At 40.1% G+C, this 24,738-nt stretch overlaps 1 protein-coding gene across 3 annotated transcripts in view; it reads left to right on the forward strand.

The window, feature by feature from the left end:
- The window catches only part of BCL6 (BCL6 transcription repressor), a 111,822-nt gene that overhangs the window by 45,564 nt on the left and 41,520 nt on the right, over positions 1 to 24,738 (forward strand). For all 3 annotated transcript variants that reach the window (XM_077487564.1, XM_077487567.1, XM_077487565.1), the window contains one exon: positions 14,062 to 14,220. The gene's annotated coding sequence lies outside the window, so the exon portion shown is untranslated. The remainder of the gene's footprint in view (positions 1 to 14,061; positions 14,221 to 24,738) is intronic.

Raw genomic sequence — 24,738 nt, forward strand, 5'->3', positions numbered from 1 at the left:
AAGATAATATAGTGTGTACAATTTCGATACAAGTCATATTGTAATTGAATGTTATTAAAAATTACCTTTTCTTTTCAATCTGCAGCCTCTGTAATTTTCTATAAATGCAATGCAATATGGCTACATGGAGTTGTAGAAACATAAATTCCTGCTTGTGTGATTGGCTCACCAATTTTCCCAGAAGTCTGCACTAAGATACAAGTCAGATTTCAGGCATCCCCGGCAACAAAAATGTCATTTTTGGTGAGATATTTCCAATGGGAACACATCTAAAGGGAGGAAGGCCCAGCAGCTGACTAATAATTATGAAACCCCTCCCATTAGACCCACTCATTACAGAGACACAGACAAACACACATGGATTTCTTCAGAATAACAAAAGGTTGGAATCTGCAACAAAGGTTGTTATAATCCTAGTAATGTACATAGATTACCTAGAGGGGAATGTTTTTTTCTCAACAAAAGTGGAGTTACACTTTAAGAAAATGCTTTTACCGTTTAAATCCTTTTGTGCATATTGGTGATTCTCATCTCCTCCAGCTTCTTTGTGCTTTCAAAAAGACTGAAAATTATTTTTGAAATAACAGGAACATTCTAAAGAGTTTATATATATATATATATATATATATATATATATATATATATATATATATATATATATATATATATATATATATATATATATTGTAATTGAGCTGCATCTATTTTAACTTGCACCGCATTTTGCACAGTAGCACTTTCACCCTATGATTCCCATTGCACGGCCAAAGTCAGTTCCAGACAGTAACTTCTTCTTCTCTGTCTTCCTCTTCTTTATTAAAATAATAAAAATAGTTATCCAGCTGCATGAGAAATGTTACAACCGTAACACTGTCACTGTAATTAGGAGGTAGAAATACTATATTGGCCATCATTTATAGTGATGGTCATATAAAAAGAATCCATAATTTATCAGTTTTTCATTACCCTGAATATTGCCATGTAGATCTCTGCTGTCTGTGGAGAATCACAAAAATTAGGAATCCTGGCATCATCAATTATCTGCAGTGTGGACGAAGCTACATTTATTTAGTAAAATAGAAAAAAAATTAAATGAATCCATTCATATCTTTTTAATATTAAATTGTACAAGAATTACAACCTAAAATATGGCAAAGAGTTCAGAAATCATTATCAGCATTTTTATTATACCAGATTAAAAATACTTTATGCATACCTCCCAACATTAGAAGTTAGGAAAGAGGGACAACCCAGAAAGTAGAAAACAGTGGGCGAAAAGTGAGTGGAGCTAAATTGCTTTGGATTGTGTTTGACCTAAAGGAACATTGGTAAATATTGTCTAAGCCTATAGAACATACTGCACACGTATGCTGCAGTCCTTGTACCCAAAAAATACTCCTTACCTACTTTATGACAAGTGAGAGTAACACAGACACCCATAAAGCTTAAGGATCATCTTAAAAAAAAAAAAAACAGAACATAAACAGGGCGCTAACATCTTGTCTGAGCCCACCTCAAAGAATACCGTCATTAAAATAGTTGTAAGCTGTTGTTAAGACAATCAATTTTTGGTCAGGAGTATAAAATGTAAAATGCTAAGTACTTTTACAACACAATGTAAAGAGTGCAGTGGTCAGCAAGTGTCATAGTCCCCTTCATGTTTCTGGTCAGCAGGAAGAATGGATGGCTGGTTATTTGTAAATTATTTTTATAAAAAGAAAAATGGGCAGCGTTAGTGGTCAGCGGGATTAAAAAAATGCCTGGAATTGATGGTCAGTGAAAGAAAAATATCAGTGTAAGGAAAAAATTCAGTCTTGGTGGGCAGAAAAATACTTAGTGTCTGTGGTCAACAGGTGGAAAAAAAAGATTAGTGATGGTGGTTAGTGAAAGGAAAAATGTCTGACATTGGCGGTTAATGGGAAGAGAAAATGTCCCAAGATGGTGGTCAGTTGGAGGAAGAAAATGCTTCTCACTGACGGTCAATATGAGAAGAAGTTCTCCAGTGGGGGAAAGGGTTGGGACTAGTGCTCATTGGGGGGAGCATTGGTGCTCTGGGGTGACTGATACTCTATGGAAGGAGAGGATGGTTAGGAATGCTGGTGTAAGTGGGGTCATTGGTGTTCAGTGTAGGTCAATGGTGTTCAGTAGATTACCCACATCTCCCAACCATCCTAGATCCTGTGGGATAATACCAAAATTGAAACAAAATCCTGACATCCTGTGGATCCAGGTTCTTTCCCCAGAGCCCAATGCCAGAACAAATTATGCCACTTTGCTCCACTAATTTACATTAAAACTCTAATAGGGACGCCCTAGCACCGGGAGGCCAGGGCACGTGCCTTGCATTTCCTGCTGCGTCCCTGTTTCTGTGATCCCCGATTACTGCAGCCGCTGTCATTTGTATCCACCAAGTATCTGTCACAAGCAAAAGCATCAGAGTCGAGGGAAGTGTCCCCTGAGCTACTCCTCAGCTTTGACATGTCTTGCATGGTGGGGATGACGATTTGTGGTAGGAGAAGGCATATTTGGTATTGTATTGTGATAGAGGATTTATGTTGGGATAAGGAGATTGGGAGAAAGAATATTTCTGATGGGGGGGATAGAGGATTTGTACTAGAAGTGGGAATTGGAGGAGTATACGATTTTTGTTGGGAGGGGGATTTGAGGGGTAAAATGTGTGCTGGGATAGGGACAGAAAGATTAGTACTGGATTTTTTTTTAAGTGGGGGAGTGAGGAATTTTTAATTTTCTGTCCCCTGACTCCTGCACTCTTTTTGTTCAGTAATCCTGGCCCCTACTGTGGCTTATGTACCCCTGATCCCTGCTCTTTGTGTGTTATGTACTCCTAAACCTGGCATTGACTGAAGCACTCTGTGTGTTACAAGCTACTGGCCCTTGGACTCTGCCTTACAGATTCCTACATTATATACACTATATTGTACTGTTGCTTCTGACCAAAGTGTCCACTTTCTCAACAGCTGCTGGTTGCTAAACAGATCCTGACAATTCTAAGTTCTTCTTAAGGTAGGCACAGGCAAAGCATAAGCTCTCTATTTTCAGTGTGCACAAAGCATATGTAATGGCATTTGTGTGTGCCTGTAGGTTTCTTACTTGCGACACAGTTATCGAAGCATATTTTATTGGTACAGGTAGGTATGGGGGGGGGGGGGGGTAATGTGTACAGAGATGTATGAGATTATTCAATTTATTTGTTGATTCTTATCAGAATACTGTATTAACCCACAACCAATAATCGGCTTTCTTTAACCAGACCTATTTTTTGTTGTGGCACACATTAAGCCCCACAGGGTAATGTCTTCCTTAAGTGTCCCTCATTTTCACATTCAAAAATTGGGAGTTATGGATTCCTCATCTGTTCGTGGTCATGCGGCCTCCCTCTGCTGAAACTATACTGCTTGTGTCTAGGGATAAGCCGAACACTCCCCGATTCAGTTCGCACCAGAACATACAGAACAGGAAAAAAATTCAGAAGAACACAAGAACACCGTTAAAGTCACGAACCTGAAAAATCAAAAGTTCTAATTTTAGAGGCTTATATGCATGTTATTGTCATAAAAAGTGTTTGGGGACCCGGGTCATGCCCCAGGTGACATGTGTCAATGCAAAATACGTTTTTAAAAACTGATGTTTTTTCACTATCAGTGATTATTTTAATGATTAAAGTGAAACAATAAAAATGAAATATTCCTTAAAATATCGTGCCTGGGGGTGTCTATATTATGCCTGTAAAGTGGCAAATTTTTCCCGTATTTAGAACAGTACCACAGAAAAATTACATTCCTAAAGGAAAAATTGTCATTTAAAACTGATCGTAGCTGTAATGAATTGTCAGATCTCAGCAATATAGATGAAACTCATTGAAAAAAAATGGCATGCCCCCCCCCCCCCCCCCCCCCACAGTCCATTACCAGGCCCTTTGGGTCTGGTATGAATATTAAGGGAATCCAGAACCAAAATTTAAAAAAACATTGCGTGGGGGTCCCCCTAAAACCCATACCAAGCCCTTCAGGTCTGATATGGAAATTAAGGGGAACCCTGTGCCAATTTTTTTTAAAAATGGCGTAGGGGTCCCCCCCAAAATCCATACCAGATAATTCCCACCACCTGGTATTGCTGCAGACAGTGCATGTTTTAGCTATAAAAGTAACTTATATTGGTGAGGCAGTCAAATTGTTGACAGAATATGAAGTACAGATAAACCTAAATTTTACACAGCAGCCCACCGGTTCTGCACCTGGACTCTTGCTTTGGCCAGTGTGCAGAAGTTCAGATAACAAATTACTTTACATTGCTGCCGTTAGCTCACTGAGCTTGAACTCCTTTGCAAAAACCAAGGACCGAGTGGGACAAAGATAAGCAACTCCATCTAATTTGGGGAGTGTTTAGGCAGCAAGGACCTGCTGCCCATAGTTATAGTGACAGGCAGATGGATTAATGCAGGGTTTTGCGGGACAAACCTAAAGTCCATGGGACTGTGAGATTTGGGTTAAAAAGTGGGATAGACCTGCATAGGGCTTTTTTTCAGAAGGAACGCGGAGGAACGCAGTTCCAGCATCTCCATCAAGTCTACTGATGCAGGCTGTTAGGGTATCTACATAGCTCCCAAATGTCCCTGATTCTGAGGGACTGTCCCTGGTTTGGAACAATGTCCCTCTGTCCCTGTTTCCTTCTCCGTTGTCCCTCATTTTGGTCTGATAATTGTAAATAAAATGCCCTATTTATCTTTAAAAAAGTTTTTCCCCGTGCTTAACCTTTCATCCAATTTCTAAACGGCTGCATTTTTAAATGTCAAGAGCCAATATAAAGCAGTCATAGGCAGTTATAGCCGTTGTGGGTCTAACTAATTTTTTTTTTGTATAATTCTCCTTTAAGCACTTCAGCCTCGGAAGGTTTTACCCCCTTCCCGACCAGAGCATTTTTTGTGATACAGCACTGCATTATTTTAACTGACAATTCTGCGGCCGTGTGACACTGTACCCAAATGGAATTGATGTCCCTTTTTCCCACAAATAGAGCTTTCTTTTGGTGGTATTTGTTCACTTCTGCGGTTTTTGTTTTTTCCGCTATAAGCAAAAAAACCTGACAATTTAAAAAAATATATATATTTTTTACTTTCTGCTATAAAACATATCCAATAAAAAAATTAAAATTTTAATTTCTTCAGCAATTTAGGCCAATATGTATTCTGCTACATGTTTTTGGTATAAAAAAAAATCCAGATAAGCGCATATTAATTGGTTTGCGCAAAAGTTATCACGTTTACAAAATATGGTATAGATTTATGGACTTTTTCTTTTTTTATATTTTTTACTTGTAATTGCGGAGATTTCTTGTGGGACTGCGATATTGCAGTGGACAAATCTGACACTAAGTGACACTTTTTGGGGACCAGTGACACCAATACCGTGATCAATGCTAAAAAAAACGCACTGTCATTGTATAAAATGATACTGGCAGGGAAGGGCTTAATATAGGGGGCGATTAAAGGGTTAAATGTGCTCCTAGGGGGTGTTTGCTAACTGTGTGTGGGATGGTTTGACTGGGGGAAGAGAAAGGTCTGTGTTCCTAATTGGCTTGCATGGTCCCGGGGGGAGGAGGTTGCAGGGGGGGGGGGGGCGCACGTATGCCCCGGACCCTGAAGAACTGAACAATGTACAGGTACGTTGTCTCATGCAGCTGGTCTGCCCTTCCGCAGTATACGTGCGGTGGGCGGTCTGGAAGCAGTTAAGAGGGCACAGCAGGGGGTGTCTTATGCCTACATACCTTTAGTAAAAGGTGTCTCTCGTTCACATCACAAAAGTTGGGAGGTATGTATCTATAGTTGCTAAAGAGATCTAATTTTGCATGGCAATCTATTGTTGCTGGTGGATGATCTTTTGTTACTTGGGGGGGGGGGATTGTTGCTGGAACTGGATCTACTGTTTAGGCAGGGGTCTACTGTTGCTGGTTGCTAGAGAGTCTATTGGTGCAGGCTGCTGGGAGATCTGTTGCTGCTGCTGGTGCTGAGGGGGTCTATTGCTGCTGGCTACAGGGGATCTATTTTATTGCTTTTCTTGTTATCATTACCAAATTCCATACAAATAACTTAACACTACAAAAGGATACTTGGCTCTATATGCTGTAAAAGGGGCCGTACTGGGAGCTGGGTAGGGGTTGGAACCAAGGGTCGGTGCTCAGAGGTGGGTAGGGGCAGAACCAAGGGTCAGTGCTCGGAGATGGGTATGGGGCAGAACCAAGGCTCAGTGCTCAGAGGTGGGTAGGGGCTGAGCCAAGGGTCAGTGCTTGGAGGTGGGTAGGGGCAGAAACAAGGGTCAGTGCTCGGAGATGGGTATGGGGCAGAACCAAGGCTCAGTGCTCAGAGGTGGGTAGGGGCTGAGCCAAGGTTCAGTGCTTGGAGGTGGGTAGGGGCAGAAACAAGGGTCAGTGCTCAGAGGTGGGTAGGAGCAGAGCCAAGAGTCACTGCTGGGAGGTGGGTAGGGGCAGAACCAAGGGTCAGTGCTCGGAGGTGGGTATGGGGCAGAACCAAGGCTCAGTGCTCAGAGGTGGGTAGGGGCAGAACCAAGGGTCAGTGCTCAGAGGTGGGTAGGGGCAGAACAAGGGTCAGTGCTCGGAGGTGGGTAGGGGGCAGAGACATGAAGTGACTTAAGCCGCGTACACACGTGGCGGACTGTCTGGCCAACTTAGTCCATCAGACAATCCGACGGACAGTCCGTCATACTTTCGACTTGCCCACACACGGCACTTTTTGAGCGGACTAATACGGCGGACTAAGTCCGCCATACTATCCGCCCTACTTTTGAAATGAACGGACTCGCCCACACACGCGGAGGAAAGTCCGCTCATTTCGAGCGCGTCTCCAGGTAGGCGGGGCCCGCGAAGGAGACGTCGCTGGCCCCGCCGCCTGGTATGGACTTAAAGGGGAACCCCAACGCCGGAAAAAATCGGCGTGGGGGTCCCTCCCAAGTCCACAACAGACCCTTGTCCGAGCACGCTACCCGGCCGGCCAGGAAAGGGGGGCGAGCGAGCGCCCCCCCTCCTGAGCCGTACCAGGCCGCGTGCCCTCAACATGGGGGGTGCCTTGGGAAAGGGGGGGGCCGCGCGGCCCCCCCACCCCAAAGCACCTTGTCCCCATGTTGATGGGGACAAGGGCCTCTTCCCGACAACCCTGGCCGTTGGTTGTCGGGGTCTGCGGGCGGGGGGCTTATCGGAATCCGGGAGCCCCGTTTAATAAGGGTGCCCCCGGATACCGCCCCCCCACCCTATGTGAATGAGTATGGGGTACAATGTACCCCTACCCATTCACCTGTGGAAAAAAAGTACAAAAAAAACACAACACAGGGTTAAAATATTTTATTGCACAGCTCCGGGGGTCTTCCGTCTTCGGGGGTCTTCTCGCCGGACTCCTCCGCTATCTTCTTGTAGCTCTTTTGCTAGCGGAGGAGTCCGGCTTTCTTCCTCGCCGCCGGCCTCTTCTCCCGACTTCGGGGGTCTTGTCCCCCTCTTCGGTTCTTCTGCCGGGCCACTGCGCCTTCTTATAGCTCTTTTACAGGCGGTGGCCCGGTCTTCTGTCGCCGCCGTCGCCGCCGCCTTCCGTTCTTCTTCTTCTTCTTCTCCTTCTTCTCCAGGAGATGTTGCCTCGACGATCTCTCCGGCCGGAAAGCCAGGGACGCACTGCGCGGCCACTTTTATAGGGACAATGGGGCGGTGTCACATGGCTTTATGTCACATGGGTTGGTCACAAGGGTTGATGTCACATGGGGACTATGACATCGTAAGGGGGCGGGGTCACCATGTGACCAACCCATGTGACATAAAGCCATGTGACACCGCCCCATTGTCCCTATATAAGTGGAAGCGGAGCGCGTCCCTGGCATTCCGGCCGGAGAGATCGTCGAGGCAACATCTCCTGGAGAAGAAGAAGAAGAACGGAAAGCGGCGGCGACGGCGGCGACAGGAGACCGGGCCACCGCCTGTAAAAGAGCTATAAGAAGGCGCGGTGGCCCGGCAGAAGAACCGAAGAGGGGGACAAGACCCCCGAAGTCGGGAGAAGAGGCCGGCGGCGAGGAAGAAAGCCGGACTCCTCCGCTAGCAAAAGAGCTACAAGAAGATAGCGGAGGAGTCCGGCGAGAAGACCCCCGAAGACGGAAGACCCCCGGAGCTGTGCAATAAAATATTTTAACCCTGTGTTGTGTTTTTTTGTACTTTTTTTCCACAGGTGAATGGGTAGGGGTACATTGTACCCCATACTCATTCACATAGGGTGGGGGGCCGGTATCCAGGGCCCCCTTATTAAAGGGGGCTCCCGGATTCCCGATAAGCCCCCCGCCCGCAGACCCCGACAACCAACGGCCAGGGTTGTCGGGAAGAGGCCCTTGTCCTCATCAACATGGGGACAAGGTGCTTTGGGGTGGGGGGGCCGCGCGGCCCCCCTTCCCCAAGGCACCCCCCCATGTTGAGGGCACGCGGCCTGGTACGGCTCAGGAGGGGGGGGCGCTCGCTCGCCCCCCTTTCCTGGCCGGCCGGGTAGCGTGCTCGGACAAGGGTCTGTTGTGGACTTGGGGGGGACCCCCACGCCGATTTTTTCCGGCGTTGGGGTTCCCCTTTAAGTCCATACCAGGCGGCGGGGCCAGCGACGTCTCCGTCGCGGGCCCGCCTACCTGGATATCCGCTCGAAATGAGCGGACTTTTCTCCGGGCGGGAAAAGTCCGCTCATTTCAAAAGTATGGCGGACTGGCACACACACGGGCGGATTGTCCGCCGAAATGCGAGTCCAGTGGACAGTATTTCCAACATTCCGAAATACTTAGTCCGCCAGACTGCACGCTGAAAAAGTCAGCTGAAGCCCACACACGAGCGGACTGTCCGCTGAAATGTGTTTCGGCGGACTAAGTAGGCCAGACAGTCCGCCCGTGTGTACGCGGCTTTAGAAGCGTGTAGTTCCTGCACCTATTCTCTGAGAAAAAAAATAACACTGGTCCTGCACAATACAGGACTGTCGGGAGGTATGTGTATATAATCACTGTGCTAAAGGGGCTATACTGCAATTTGATTTTATATCAGTTCTTTACAAAGATGATAATCTTATTTTTGCCAGTAAATGGATTTGCACATTCTATTATTTATAAACAAGCAAATTAAATCCTAGGAAAAACTGTATAACTGCACATACAATTTATTTACAGACGTGATTTATATGGTACAGCAGAGCTAAGACTGGGGGGGGGGAGGGCAAAGTCATTCAGTTGTGCTGGAGTGCATGCTGATGTGAGGAGACAGAAAAATGACAGAAAGCTAAGCTCACCAATGTGTTTCTTCTCTTTTCTGTGTCCAGTCAAAGATTAAGGGAGGAGGACAGACATAAATAGATGGAAATAAAAAAATTGGCAGGTAAAACAAAAGTATAATTTGTTTGTATATTGTATCCCTTTGCTTGGAGTACAGCTGTAAAACATGAAAGCTGACACCGTATTGGTTGTTCTAAGCAACAATCTTATTTTATCTTTTTCCATTCTCTAAATTTAAATGGTCCCTATTATCTCCTTGCCAGCCTGTAGTTTCATGATTTCCTTTAATTATGCATATGTGTATGCACATTACATGGTTTTGGCTGCTTTGAATAGTTGCCTTTCTTATTGCACTGGATTCCGCCCGAGAACATAAAGTTTTTATGTATTTACCAACAGAGATCTATCATATGCAGTTCAACAGTAACTAGGCCCTGTTAAAATGTTATATTTAAAATACAACAACAATAAGCCGTCTGCCCCCATATTAAAGATGACTTTGGAAAACTTCACAGTAGCTCTTCGGATATGGATCTTCAGAGTATAACACAACATCCTTTTATTTCTCTCGCTGTTTTACAACCCTGATCGTGCAGAGTTTATTTGCACTTTTGATTAAATAATATTCCCTTTGGCATTCCTGTGGGCTTTGGCTTAAAAAAAAGCACATTAACCCTTCTCTTCGTCTTTCCCGTCAAAACTGCAGACGAAGGATATTCCATTATCTTCCTTTATAGTGTTTGAAGGACCTAAAAAAACATAATTTATGAGTTGGCTTATGTAAAACAGTTTAATAATATTCACAGACAAAAAAGTAAATTTCCCGAGAGTTTATAGAACTGTGTCTATTTGAAAAGAATGGAAGCCGGTGTTTTTATGTGTTTGAATGTGGAGGAGATATTTTACAACCCCTTGCTGCTGATCAGTAGCAGTCTCCTTGCTTGGCACCCTAGCTGATCAGATGTTGACGACTCCAAGGCTACCATTTCTCCTTGAGGTGCTCTGTATACTTTAGCATCATGCAGCCCAAAAAAATATGCCCAGTTCTGAGAGGAGCTTGGCAGTGCTGTTAATGAGCGTCTGTCTGAATGGAATGGTGCCCACTTAAAAAATAACTCCCCTCTTCACTTTTTTCAGTACCTTCTTACCCGTATTTCTGGGAACTCTCCAGAAAACATATTCACCTGCTCAACAAATACAGTGTATGCCATGATCGTCATATAACATGACCACCATCTTCTTCTCTTACACAATCGGGAGATAGCTGTCTGTTCCAGGTTCTATATCTGGCCCCCGATGACTAGTGGTGGGACTTGGCCGCTGTGAGTCCTGCTCCTGCAATCTCCTGGAATATGTGACAAGGATATTCCAGAAGGCTGTAGGAGCAGGGACACATCATCCTCACCTAGGCATGACTGGTGGCAGGGGGACTGGGCTCAACAAAAAAGTAAACCAACAACAACAAAAAAAGCTCAAGATGTATCTTAAGCTAATAGGGGAGTGCAATAAGCTACAGTTGATCTGAGGACTGGAGGCTGGCTTTAGGTTCCCTTTAAACTCTAATAGCATATAAAGAAACACAAAAGTAACTATTGTTTAAGGTAGTGGCCCTTTAAATTGGAACTATGGTCTGATTTTAGATACTCATATCAAACAGCCCAACTTCTTATAAACAAATTTGTCATTGTTAATATATATAAAAAAAAAAAAAAAAGAACTTGTTTCTGTGTATATTTTGTAATTATCTATGTTCATGGGGGCAGCCCTACTGATTAAAACCAGTAGAACCGGTGTTTTAATGTACAAATAAAGAAAATGCTACAGTTGCTAAGACAATGGCATAACTCTAAAATATATGAGAAGCAAGAAGGATTTTTTTTTTCATGGGACTTTCATGAGTTGTGCCAAATAAAATTGATAGAAAAAAAAGGAAAAAAAGATACAAAATGTATTAAATGTTCAAGTTAAAATCAGACATATTAAGCTTTGTGTATATTAAATTACAAAAGACACAATATACATGTGCTCCTGTTGGATTTTATATATTCAAAATTGCAAAAGCACTTGAATTGATGCATATTCTGTCTGATATTCCTACGTGTTTCGTGGCGCAACGTAGGCTTCCTCAGGAGACAACCAAGATTTTGTTTGTGCATATCTGTGGAAAGACCATGTCATAAGCAATTCTATATAAAATAAAATAAGCTAGTGCTGTGGTCATCAACCCTGCCTCTAACAGGCCAGCTTTGCAAGATAACTGAAATACTGAAAGGTGATATAATTTGCTGCTCAGAGATTGCCGTATTCTAGTCTGCATCTCCCCAAGGTAATACATAAAACCTGGCCTGTTAGTGGGCCCTGAGGACAGGGTTGATGACCACTGAGCTAGTGTATATGCAGATGAAACCTCCAAAGGCAGTAAAAATGCATCTGTATAAAAGGTATAAAAAAATCACAGCCTAATGGAATTGGGTTCCCTGGATATGCACTGTCCGGGAGCAGACAGAGGGGCAGACAGAGACCATGTGATTGGGGCTGCAAGCTGGGAGAACAGCTCTTTTAGTCATAGGAAGAAGGAGTTATTTTTTTTAAAGAATTAGAATAATTTGTAATGATGGCATATGTTATTTGATCGATTGATTGTAAGGAGTCTCTTTTAATGATTAAGCCACTTTAAATAAAATACTAGTGAGAAAAGCCTCAAAATATGATCTTCAAATTCTCTGGCGCATTCTAGTTATCAGTCAATGATGTTACTAACAGTGAAGCTGAAAATATTCAGCTTCACTACAGAAAAAAGGAATGTATGGCACAGGACAGAGAATGACAGCTGCTGGCTTAAGTTGGTATCATGATTCTTAACAGATTCCCTTTTACTTTGTAAAAAAGAAAAACAATAATATGCAATTGCAATCAATTAAAATCCATGCTCCAACTGCAAAACTGTTAAAAAAAAAAAAATCAGATTATTAACTTTGGTGTTCCATTTTATTACATACTGTAAATGTTTAGACTGATACATATAATACGCTGGAATGGTGTGCTGTTTCCTGATATCACAGATGTTAAGCATGTGAACAAGATTTTTTATTTTTTTTTAATATAAACATTTTCATAGGAATGTGCTTAACCTTGATTTATTTTATAATCACTTTATATTCTTCAGATATATATACACAGTGCCCGTTTCAGTTTTATTTTTTATTTTTGTAAAGAATATATACAAAGCAATCACAAAGTATTCTTAAGGATTCTCCATTATTTTGAAAAAAAGAAAAAATATATTCTCATAAGCATTCTCATTTTTTATTAAATCTACACAAAGCACATATATGTTTTCAAATTTCAGTAGGCATTGGAAGCTCCACTATCTGATTTATTGTATAAAAATATTACTGGGGTGTAAGATTTGGCATCTATTGCTTAAATGTTGTGGGGGAGAACATTCAGCAACAGCTGCAGTGTTAAAGGTTGCCCATTTCTGACAAAAAATATTTTGCAAACATTCCACATACTAAAAAGAAAATGCTGTGAGTTACATCATTTTTATTGACTTTATTATAAAGCAGTGAATACAACCGAAAATCCATCCATAATGTTAAGCAAATCATAAATAACACATAATATAAAATCAAAGTGTTGCCGTACTGAATGAAACAATATGGAATCACAAAGTCTTGCTGCTTTAATAGCAATGTGGAAAATCCAAATTTCTGGCACATTCTGTTTAAATCTCCGACTTTATGTCAACAAGTTACACTGCAAGTTACCAATACTGTTTTGTACCTGGATACTGAAAATCAGTTTTGAAAATGCCTGCAGACAGAATTATTTGGGTATTAATTACATGCAGAACATTACATACACAACATTAAGAGGGACACTGACTGGCTGGATATAGAGATCTGTTTCTAGTGGATCTACCAATAAAATAACATTGAACAAGCAGGACACTTATTAGTTAGATTTAAATTAGTTTATTAAATAAAAGAAAAATGTATATATATATATATATATATATATATATATATATATATATATATATATAGACACACATCTTATTTATATTTATTTTTTCCTTGCAATTAATACCTTTATTTAATAAATTCAGTTACAATGCAGTTCAATCATTCATTCATGTGAAAGGCAAATTTCTTTTTATTTAATCTGTACAGAAGGTATTCAAAGTGATCAAACTATAGTTTTTTTTCCGTAAAGATTCTCAACTCTAGTTAATCAGCCTCTGAATGATGTATTTCACCTCACTTGAGAATGCAGAGTCTGTTGTTATCAGTCAAATTTGTGTGCAAGACTTGCAGTGAGATAAGAGAATCAGTAGGAGGAAGCAGAACCTGCACATGTAATGAAAAAATAAGGTTGTCTATCTGCACATATGCAACAACAAACTACACAAAGAAATAAGATTTTTAAATTATTATCGAACACCGATAATGTTATTTCCATGAAATGCATACCTTAATGTATATATATATATATATATGTATTATTTATATATTATGGATATCATATATTTTTTTTTTTTTATTGTAAATGCAGGTAGGCCTCAAAGTGCATGCACACCCTGGCTATGAATTTCTCTCATTTGCTTCCTTTTTTGGTCTGTTAAATATTGAAATGTTTTAGTTATATTTGTTTGATAAATTAAATTGAAATGTTTAAATGTTGATCTTGCCAGAAATTGTTATAGCTGATAATTTTCTTTATTCTTTGCCTGTGCTGCCTTCCTATCAATTAGGTTGTTCTGATGGATTCAAAACTCTTCCCTTGTATGTTATGATGAAGAGGAGAGCAGAAGGTTCCAGTAATCCGGTCCAGTTCCTGTTGCCTTGATGCAGTAGAGTGAGTGAGCATTGTTACCCAGGGACAGAAAGTGTGTTACTAGCAGAATCACCAGGTAAAAATAAACAGAAAACAGGCTGAAAAATGCAGCCATCACATCTTATGACTCATAAGCTGCAATATATGAAATTTTTTGGTGGTTCGGATACACTTTATGTCAGTGTGGGACAGACGTCACTGTGGGCACTAACCTTTACAGCAGGTGGGACACTTTGGGGCTCAGGATTTTAGTGCAGAGCTGGCTTTAAAAGAAAATGATTTTAAAATAATGTTATTTGAGATTGGCAGATATGCTGAACCAGTTTGCCAAGGCTTCTATGTGTTCCAGTGGATTTTTCTTTTTAAAAGACATTAGGGTTAATTTACTAATTGAGAAGAGCTTGGTCAATAAGCAAAGTGAATGTTCAATATGTAAGTTAACGTTCACTGAGCTTAGCAAATAGGGTGAAGCTGTGTCCTCTTTACCATCCAATCATGTGCAAAAGAAATTCACTTTTCATCCTTTTCAGGGGTACCTTGATGTTTCTTCAGGGGTGCCTTGGAAAAATGCCAAAAAATTGACCAAAAATTGTATACAAGCCAGTGTGTCGATGAAGCCTGCCTTTTAGGTTACACAAAGCCACAGGTTTTCATTGTGCACCATTACTACCTTCTAGCTGCCAGCATCTTAACGACCAATGACATCATCAGTAGATATGGAGGATGCCATTCGCATGTATAGTATTCTTGTTTGATCCTCCCCCGCCCTTCTCCATCAGTGTTAGGGTCACATTAGCTGAGTGATAGAGAAAAACTGAGGGAGAAGTGAAACAATGGAATACTAGCCAGTACGTATGCCTTTTGTCTTGCATTGTATTGTGACTATCTCCCTTTATTTTGTGATGTGATGTGCAAACTGTTGGCACTATATAAACCCTGAATAATAATAATAATAATAATTTCCCTTTCATATGATTGGATATTCAAAGTAAACAAAGTAAACAGCTTTATCTCATGTAATTAGCCAAGTAAACATTATCTTTGCTAAGTAAACATTATCTACTTCTTCACTTAGCAGGAGGTAATGGACACAATTGATTTATTGGTTAAAATGGACACATTTTTGCAAAGTTTTCATGACCTAGTCGGGAGTTCTTCAGTCTTTATTTCATCAGGAAGGAATCACTTGTCAATCTGTTTTATAGAGATAATATTAAAACTGCATTATATATGTTTAATAATATTCTTAGAAATGGAGAAAAGAAGAATTTAATTAAATACTATCCAATAATATAAAACTTTTGTATGAGTATATTTTAAATAGCATAGCAAAAATGGAAGTTAATCAAGGGGTCTGGACATTTCCCTGAGATGCAGAATAACGTGTTGTATTAAAATGCCTGTGATGTTTGTCAAGAGCTTTAATGATATCACCAATATTGCATTTTCTTGTGTAGAGATACACATCTGATGTCATATTTATATATCTTTATTGCATGTGCTTGACATAATTGGCTGATTTACTAAATAATCACTAAATATTTAAACTGTGTTCACTATAATCATACAGTAATGTGCCAGGAAAAAAAATGCTGCACATTTATTAAAGGTGAAAACATCTTTGTTTCATTCACTGAGGTAAGTGGGCATTCTCTACTCCTTTGGTAAATTGGCTCCAATGACCGTCACTAAAAAATATAACTTTGAATTCAATCCCATAGTCATTTCCATTACTGCATACTATATTATACACGGTTTCAAACATTTTAATGTTTTCATGATTATAGTTTCCAAATGTTCTTTATTATGTTGCAGCAGTGATACTTGTATTAATAGATATTGATAACACAAATACAACTTAAAAATATTAAATAGCAGACATAAATATTTAGTTATGAAACCTATTCGTTCTAAATAAAAAATAAATAACAAATAAAATAAACCTGGAATATAATACTTAATCTAGTCTATGCTAAATATTTAGGTCACAATTTATATTACAGAGTACCCAGGGTAGTACAACTTGAATTTTGCAGCTAAATGTATATATATATGCATATATTAATATAAATGGCTGGTGTCAGTTAAACTACATGGATAGAATCATTATTAAATCAATACTTCTTGGAAATATTCTGCACTAATGGCGTAGGTACATACCTAAACTGTATTTTGGCTCAATAGCTTATTTGTAATTACTATATACATATTGTTTTTGGAAAAAAAAATTAAATCTGGTTTGACTTTTTTTTTTTTTAGTAAAAGGAAAAATGATTTTCTTTACCAGGTGGTAAAAGTACATGAAGGGGATTAGCCTGTTTTGCAGGTCTTGTTTTGACATATTATCATACTGAATCCCTTGAATATCCCAAACTGTCTGCAAGTGTACTCAACGCTGACAGTGTATCTATTAATGCTGCCACCTGGCCAGTAATTTATCAGTTTGACCAGCAGAAGTGTGACTTGACACCAGCCACAGTAATAGAACACAAATATAACACTGGACTGTAGTTGCTACCTATTTATGAATATTTATTTCCTTATTTTGGTAGAGAAAGCTGGCAACTGTTAGCTAATAAAGTGTAGCTAGTGCAGTTATAAAGAGCCTTGCAAAATATTTGTCAACAGAATCAATACAGTCTGGCAGTTTAGTACATTTAACTTGTAGCTTTACTTAAAATAAAATCCTTGCACTAATAATTTTTTTATAAAATATCTCATTTTGAATATATTTTGTGCTTGCATATTTTAAATGACATATACTTAGGTACTAGCTAAAATTTCAGTTTATTTAGTTATCGTGTGCACAGGCTTGGAGCAAAAGAAAAAAAAATCTCAGTTTTTTACTAAGGCTTATGTGACTTGCACCATGGTAGACCACTCATGTCTGGCTGTTACAATAAGCTTAGGTTGAATTCAGAAATTTTTTGACACAGGGGCTGCATTTGTCTGCACATCACAGATCCCAGTCTAGTCAAGATTAAAAGGCTGTAACCCTTACCTTGCTCTAGTTGGCTCCAGCAATCTCTTCCTCTCCCTCGAGTAATCTGGGCTGTGGGCAGTATCTCAATGTCATAATGTACAATGCAGAGCTATTAGGCAGAAGTGCAATCATGGCCAGCAGTGCCTTAGAGAGGATGTTTCACTGAAGGGAGCTTGCTGGGGTGAGGAATAAGTTAAGTATTACTCCTTATCCTTGCACCCCTAAACTAGAAGTGGCCCCACTGCAAGTGTAGTTTTCATCCAATTCCTGGAGTTAGGCTTTAAACTTGTTATTTTCAGGCCCTTGCAACATCGTTTCTTATACAGGCATACCCCACTTTTAAGTACACAATGGGGTTTATTTACTAAAGCTGAAAAGTGCAAAATCAGGCTCACTTCTGCATAGAAACCAATGAGCTTCTACCCCAGCGGTCTCAAACTGGCGGCCCTCCAGCTGTTGTGAAACTACAAGTCCCATCATGCCTCTGCCCGTGGGAGTCATGCTTGTAACTGTCAGCCTTGTAATGCCTCATGGGACTTGTAGTTTTGCAACAGCTGGAGGGCCAGTTTGAGACCCCTGTTCTAACCCCAGCTTGTTCAATTAAGCTTTTGTAATAACACATGGAAGCTCATTGGTTTCTATGCAGAAGTGAGCCTGATTTTTCACTTTCCAGCTTTAGTAAATAAACTCCATTGTGTACTTAAAAGTGGGGTATGCCTGTAGTCACATTTTAGTGATGTGTTATACAATTGTCCTGTTATGGAATTCACCTTTTACAGGCAAAGGCACAGAGCATTTCTGTATGCATGGGAAGGCAGGTCTATGCCAACCGTGCTATTAAATATGTATTACTGTGCTCAGCAGTGCCGTGTGTCCCTTACAGCCTACATTTACTAAAGAGATAAATAAAGTCTGTATACATTTGCTGACATATCACATGGCCATTTAAAGTAAACATTTCATAAGAGATATATGGTTGCCATTGCTTCAGAAAACTCTAGTGGCCTAGCTGTTACTTATTAGTCACAACCCCCAGATTTCTTAACACCCTTGTTCCATTAAACTAATGAAAATAAAAAAAAAACATTGATATATAGTTACCTTTCATAAAGAAAACTGTGTGCCAGTTTTCCTACTGTGGCAGTCATGTGACCAGCACCATGGCATTGGTCACATGGGTATCCCTGTAGCTCCAGAGCTTAGTAAATGAGGTAAACATTGCATTGCAAAGAATACCCAATTACGTGAAAGGAAAATAAAAAAAAACAGCATTTTTGCCTGCACGTGATTGGATCATAGACGTCAGCAGAGCTTCTGCTCATTTACTAAGCTCTGGAGAAACTGCACTTGCAGAATGCAACTGCACTGTGCAAAGTGCACAGTCTATTTGCCTTTTATAATTCAACCCCTTTATGTCAGTTTATTTTATGGTGTGTTACGGCTGCAATATCTTGCAGTTCTTCAGGTAACTAAAATAAACTAAACTCAAGCAACGATATATTACTGAAAATTCTGTGATATTTCATCAAAATCCTTTTTTTCAAATAGCCCAGTTAGCCCAGTATCAACTGTAGTTATTTAAAATGTTCTGAATAGAAGTTAAACTGACAACAAAGTATGTTATCTGCATTTTTACATTCAAATTGAACAAAATACAAATTTTTTATTAACCAATATCCATTCAACAAATGTTTATTTCTACTCTGTTGCTACGTTTGATTGGTCTTTCATGTTCTTAGTCCTGGCAGTAGCTGTACTAGGGGACAGGGCAGTGTCATATTAAGAAAGTGTAGTAGAAAAATGGAACACTTTTCCTCAATTCAACAAGTTTTTCTATGTAACGTGGCCATGCCCGGAGTCACACAGCATTACCTTGAAAAGGTTCCTCATTGTGTCTTAGTTATCCTGCATATGTGTGCAGCAGCTACATTCTTTCCTATGGGGAGCTGTATTCAAGGCGGCCTCGAGCAGTTCTTCAGTGCGTTCCTCTCCCTATAGGAATGAATGGAGCCATGACACACATGCACAGAATAAAGAAAACACAACAGGGATGTTTTCTAAAGCAAGGCTGCTTGGCCCTGTCCCAAATATTGTTTATTTGAAGGCATTCAGCCTATAAAGAATATGTTACTCCCACATTTCATATTCCTGATATGTGCCTGTTGTACTTGTGTTACAAAATCATCCTGTTCTCTTTTGCATTGCTTCCTTTGTTTGAAGTACCTCGTGATCCTGTCCAATCCTCCCGCACCTACTCCTATTTCAAACTGAGCAAGCCAGGGCATGAGAGCACATCCATCCCGGAGTGGTCAGTTTTCTGGCTGTGCTGGGAGAACAGCCTGCCTGTCCTTCAAAGATCAGTCTTGTGCTGACAACTCCCCCCTCCCCTTCACACAGCCATTCACTAGAAAGATTGATGTACTTATGCAGCTGAGAACAGAGAATATGTGATCACTTATAAAAAAAGAAAAAAATACGTATTTATAATGATTTTATATACAGGTATTTACTTTTGCCTTTTATTTCTATTCTGACTCCTTGGCGCTGAGCGAATGCAATTATGCGGCCGGAACTTGGTGCCGAGTAACTGCATATTTGCACGCACGCACGCTGTGCCCAAAGCGTGCACCTTGCGCGCTCCTGGCACATTTATTGGTGACGAACTGAAAGCTCCCATTTGCAGCTTGCGAGCGGGAGCTTCATGATCATGTGACCGCCAATAACGGCGGTCACATGACCATAAGCCCCACCCTGCCTTCCTGCAAACGAAACCCCCTTAAAGGGCCAGCAAGCGCCGACTCTAAGGGTTTAAATGGAATTGGGTTGTTTTTCAAGGTTAGGATTCATATTTACCTTAACCCCCCTGACGGTTTTCCCGAGTCTGACTCGGGGTGGATTTTTTATACCATTAGCGGTATCCCCGAGTCAGACTCGGGACTGCATCGCTGGATCCAGGAGGAGGAATACTCACCTTCTCCCTCGGATCCAGCGTCGTCTCCCCGCTGTACGAGCGAGCCGTGTCTCGCTCGATCTATCACATCGGCGATCTCCGTGCCCTGCGAGCGTTGCGACGCACGGGCACGGAGATCGGTGCCAAATTCAAAAAGTGAAACACACAGTATACATACAGTATAATGTAATCTTACAGATAACATTGCTGTATGTAAACATTTCACATCCCCGTTGTCCCTAGTGGTCTGCCCAGTGTCCTGCATGTAGTTTTATATAATAAAAGCTGTTCTTTATACCTGGAAACTGGAGATTGTCCATAGCAACCAAAACTGTCACTGTACATCAAAAATGATTTTAGAGCAGCTAGAAAACAGCGATAATAAATTAGAATCACTCGCAGAATTGAGCGATAGCGATTTGTGGGGAGATTCGTCATCAAATACTGAAAAGTAATGACAGTGACAATTCTGCAACTGAGCAAATTTCTGTGTTTTTGATGTGATTACATTATTGAATAATTTTTATTATTGTTATATTATTATTTGGTACAATTATTTATAATTATTTCTTATATTATAATTTATGATTTAATTTTTCAAACTTTATCATACCCGGGATGTCTGCTAGACTCTGGTTTGGACAGATTTAAGAGAGTTATTCCTAAGAATTGCAGGACTACAATATAAAACGCCAAATTTTCATGCAAAATAATGGTACCGCTTTTAGCACCTAAAATCCGAAATAATGGTACCGCCAGGGAGGTTAATGTGTGTCTATTGGACTCTCAATCATAGCACAGGAATTAAGGAGTACTTTGTGGGTGCAAGGTGTGTGGCAAATGCATGCAATGTATACTGGGATTGGGTTGAGATTCTTAGCCTCCTTAAGCCACACCTAAGATTGCGTGCAATTTAACCACGCCCACTTTTCACACAGTCATCTAAAGCAGGGATCTCCAAATTACGGCCCTCCAGCTGTTGTGGAACTACACGTCCCACGAGCCATTGCAAAACGCTAATATTCACAGACATGACTAGGCATGATGGGAATTGTAGTTCCTGAACAACTGGAGGGCTAAAGTTTGGAGACCCCTGACCTAAAGCATTACATTTAGGTTGGAAAATCTAAAACTAAACAATCACTGTTCTGAGTAATTTTGGCATAAGCATGGTGGCTCATTTAGGCTACACATACACATGTTTGACATTCTTTCATGGAATAACACCCACTGATTGGAAAAATACAACTTGGACTAATTTTGTCCTGCAAAATTGTGGGATACTAGCAAAGGTTGCAGACTGTTCACAGATACACAAATATTTCCTGATCCTGAAGTATTGGGCTAGGTAAGGTGACAATCATTTCATATCTATGAGCAGGCTTTAGGCCTCAAATCCACAAGGTCACATCAAAGACTCCCTTCTGTTTCCCACAGTCCTTTAAAAGCTTGAGGGATTGGTATCATGCACATACTGACTGCAGATTTTTGTATTATGCAATCTATGGGAAAAATCTCTCAGTGCAACATTATGTTCAATAATCGGCACTGGCTCCTAGGGAACGCTAAACACAGTAGGTAAAGCTCAAATCAGGTGCCTTCCTTACAGCAACTGGATCAGGTATGGGCAAACTAAACCCTACCATATACAATATATATGCAATAGCACTGTAAAGACTGAAAAGAGTAGTTCCACTGACAAGTTCTTTTGACATGACCGTCTAAGACACATAACAAAGAAGAAAGAACCATCAAATATGATTTAAAATAGATCTGCAAATCTTCAAATTATCCAATCCTTATGATTTTTTTTACATTTTAATAATTTTTGAATTATATTATAAATGTAATTGCCTATATAATACTAGAAGATTTGAACTCCACAAGGCAAGGAAGTTAAATACAGTATCCCAGTACTGGATTGGTGGGTTGTTTTTTTTGGACTGTGAAATAGCCCAACACTGAGAAGTAAATGTCTGGGGGATAACTTTTTGGAATTTTTATACTTGAATAGCACTTATCTTATAGTAATTTTAGAGTTACTCTTAGCTCACTTTCTGAAATATGTGTGTACTGTACTCTGTGAACTGCTATGCAGCGCAGGGTCTCGGTTTAAAGGCTTAATTTACCTTTGCATTTAGCAAATGCTGACCAATGAGAATATCTTGGGGCCCTCTTCATTCCGGGACTGCGTCCTTATCCCTTATTCATTCGCCCCTCACTAAACAAATTTTCCACCAATGCAGTACAGAGGGGCCAACTGCAAGGGTAGAACCTATTTCATTTCCAGAGTTCAGCTTCAAATTGAATTTATAGGATTAATTTATTTGTTTTTTGATATTTAGATGTAGGTTGATGTAATTGTATTAAACTGTCCTCATTTTTTTTCTAAACCTTTTTTAGTGAATAGATTGCAATATATATTTTATATACATATACATATACATATATATATATATATATATATATATATATATATATATATATATATATATATATATATATATGTATATATATATATATATATATATATATACATATATGAATGTATGTTAGGGACCTTAGGTTGTAAGCGCCTTGAGGGTAGGGACTGATGTGAAAGTACAATGTATATGTAAAGCGCTGCGTAAATTCACGGCGCTATATAAGTACCTGAAATAAATAAATAAAAATAAATGTACATGAAAGCACTCATATTTGCTAGTTACTTTTTTTTAGCTGTCCCTTGAAAATTGAGGATCTTTGCACTGCTCTCAATCCATCCAATAGAAAGCACTGTAGGGAATTACAGTGGAAGACACATAGGGGGTGATTTACTAAAGACAAATAGACAGTGCACTTTTGCAAATGCAGTTGCTCCAGAGCTTAGTAAATGAGGTAAAGCTGCACTTTGCAAAAAATACCCAATCACATGCAAGGACAATGAAGAAAACAAAAACAGCCTTTTCGCTTGCACATGATTGGGTGATGGAAGTCAGCAGAGCTCCCATTCATTTAGTAAGCTCTGTTTAATGAATCACAGCTTTTCTTCTGGAAACTTACTCACTCTATTCTGTTTTGCAGTGTTGCTTGTTTGTGGTCAGTTAGGATCTTATTGGCTAGGATCTTATTAGCTCTTTGTAGGCATTGATGCTTTATCATCAATCACACAAATGAGATCAAGTGGCAGGTAAATATCATGCAACGCTATGGCTTGGTGTATATCATGAATTAGAACCCATACACTCTGTCTAAAAAACACACTTGTTGGTTAATTGGCACTTAATTGTCCCTTTTGGGTGCATGGAATGGAAAGTAGCCTGCAACCTCCAGAGGGGCAAGGACATCTGTGGATTGCTTAATATCCCTGTGCTATACTGCAGCATAATAGTTTGACTCTGGATAATGATAGTAATGATAATGAAGAAAATTATCCAAAACTTATGTGAAGTATTATCATTAAATACTTGAGGATTATACATATATTATTTACACTATGTAAGTGCCATGTGGTGTCAACTATCAAATCTAAAACATAGAATACTTGTGACTAGGGTATATGCTTTCTTTTATTATTGATGAACTATTGATGAGCTTACACCAATATAAGACACTGGCAGACCTCCCCAAATTTGCTCCACTGCCAGTCTGTGCCTTCAGAATCGATAACAAATATTGCTCCTCTGGGATCTGGATATTCATTAGCTAAGTCAAAGGGGCTACATTACTAAAGTAGTAGATCATTTTTAATGTACAAAGTGAACATTCACTTAAGTGAGTGAATAGGCTAAAGCTGTATACATTTCAGTTGTTCTATCACTTGTTAGTAAAAACCCTGTTTTTGTAATAGTCCTTTCACATATTTGGTTTATCAAAGTGAATAAAGCTTCATTGCAAAAGAACAATGGTCCCAAAAGCCACACATCACCATAAAACCCTATGTGTGAAAAGTGAAAACAGCCCCAGCCCGGGCTCTGTCCAGGCCACACACCCGCCAATGTGTTTCACCCCCACCCATGGGGCTTAATAATGGGGATCCCCATGAATGGGCCTCGTGAGTGGGGTGAAACATGTTGAAGGTGTGGTCTGGATGGAATGCTGTCTATGGCCGTTTTCACTTTACACACATAGGGTTTTGTTGTGGTGTGTGTCTTTTGGGCCCTTTCTTCTTTTGCAATGAAGCTATATTCACATGGATAACCCAAACATGTGAAAGGATTATTGCTAAAACAAGGTTTTTACTCACAAGTGATGAGACAATTAAACTTAATAAAGCTTTACTCTATTCACTACCCTTTACCCTATGCCTGCACTCCCAGTGGCTGATAGCAGATGAGGACCTGTTGGAGCCTTGAGCCGCACCCTTAGCTTTGGTAAAAGGTTCCCAGTGAATATAGCTTCATGTTATTCGCAAAGCTAAGCGAACATCCACTTTCCAAAGGGAACAGTCAATTGAGCATATTTATGAAACAGTAAATGTTCTATTCACCAAACATTTGCTGTAGGTTAATGATGTTGTTGACCCTGTAATGCATATATGCAGCAGTAAAAAAATGTAGGCTTCAACCCCAAGCACTGCATGAATGCCTTCATGGCTGCATGCTTCCAGTACACTAACTAAGCTGTCACCAACAGCTCTCAGTCAAAGCTTCCAATTGCAAGCTATATGGGTTTGTGATAAT

This window comes from Lithobates pipiens, unplaced genomic scaffold, assembly GCF_037356315.1.
Source record: "Lithobates pipiens isolate NorthernLeopardFrog02 unplaced genomic scaffold, aLitPip1_a1.2 Scaffold_18, whole genome shotgun sequence".
In the NCBI taxonomy this organism is placed as follows: Eukaryota; Metazoa; Chordata; class Amphibia; order Anura; family Ranidae; genus Lithobates; species Lithobates pipiens.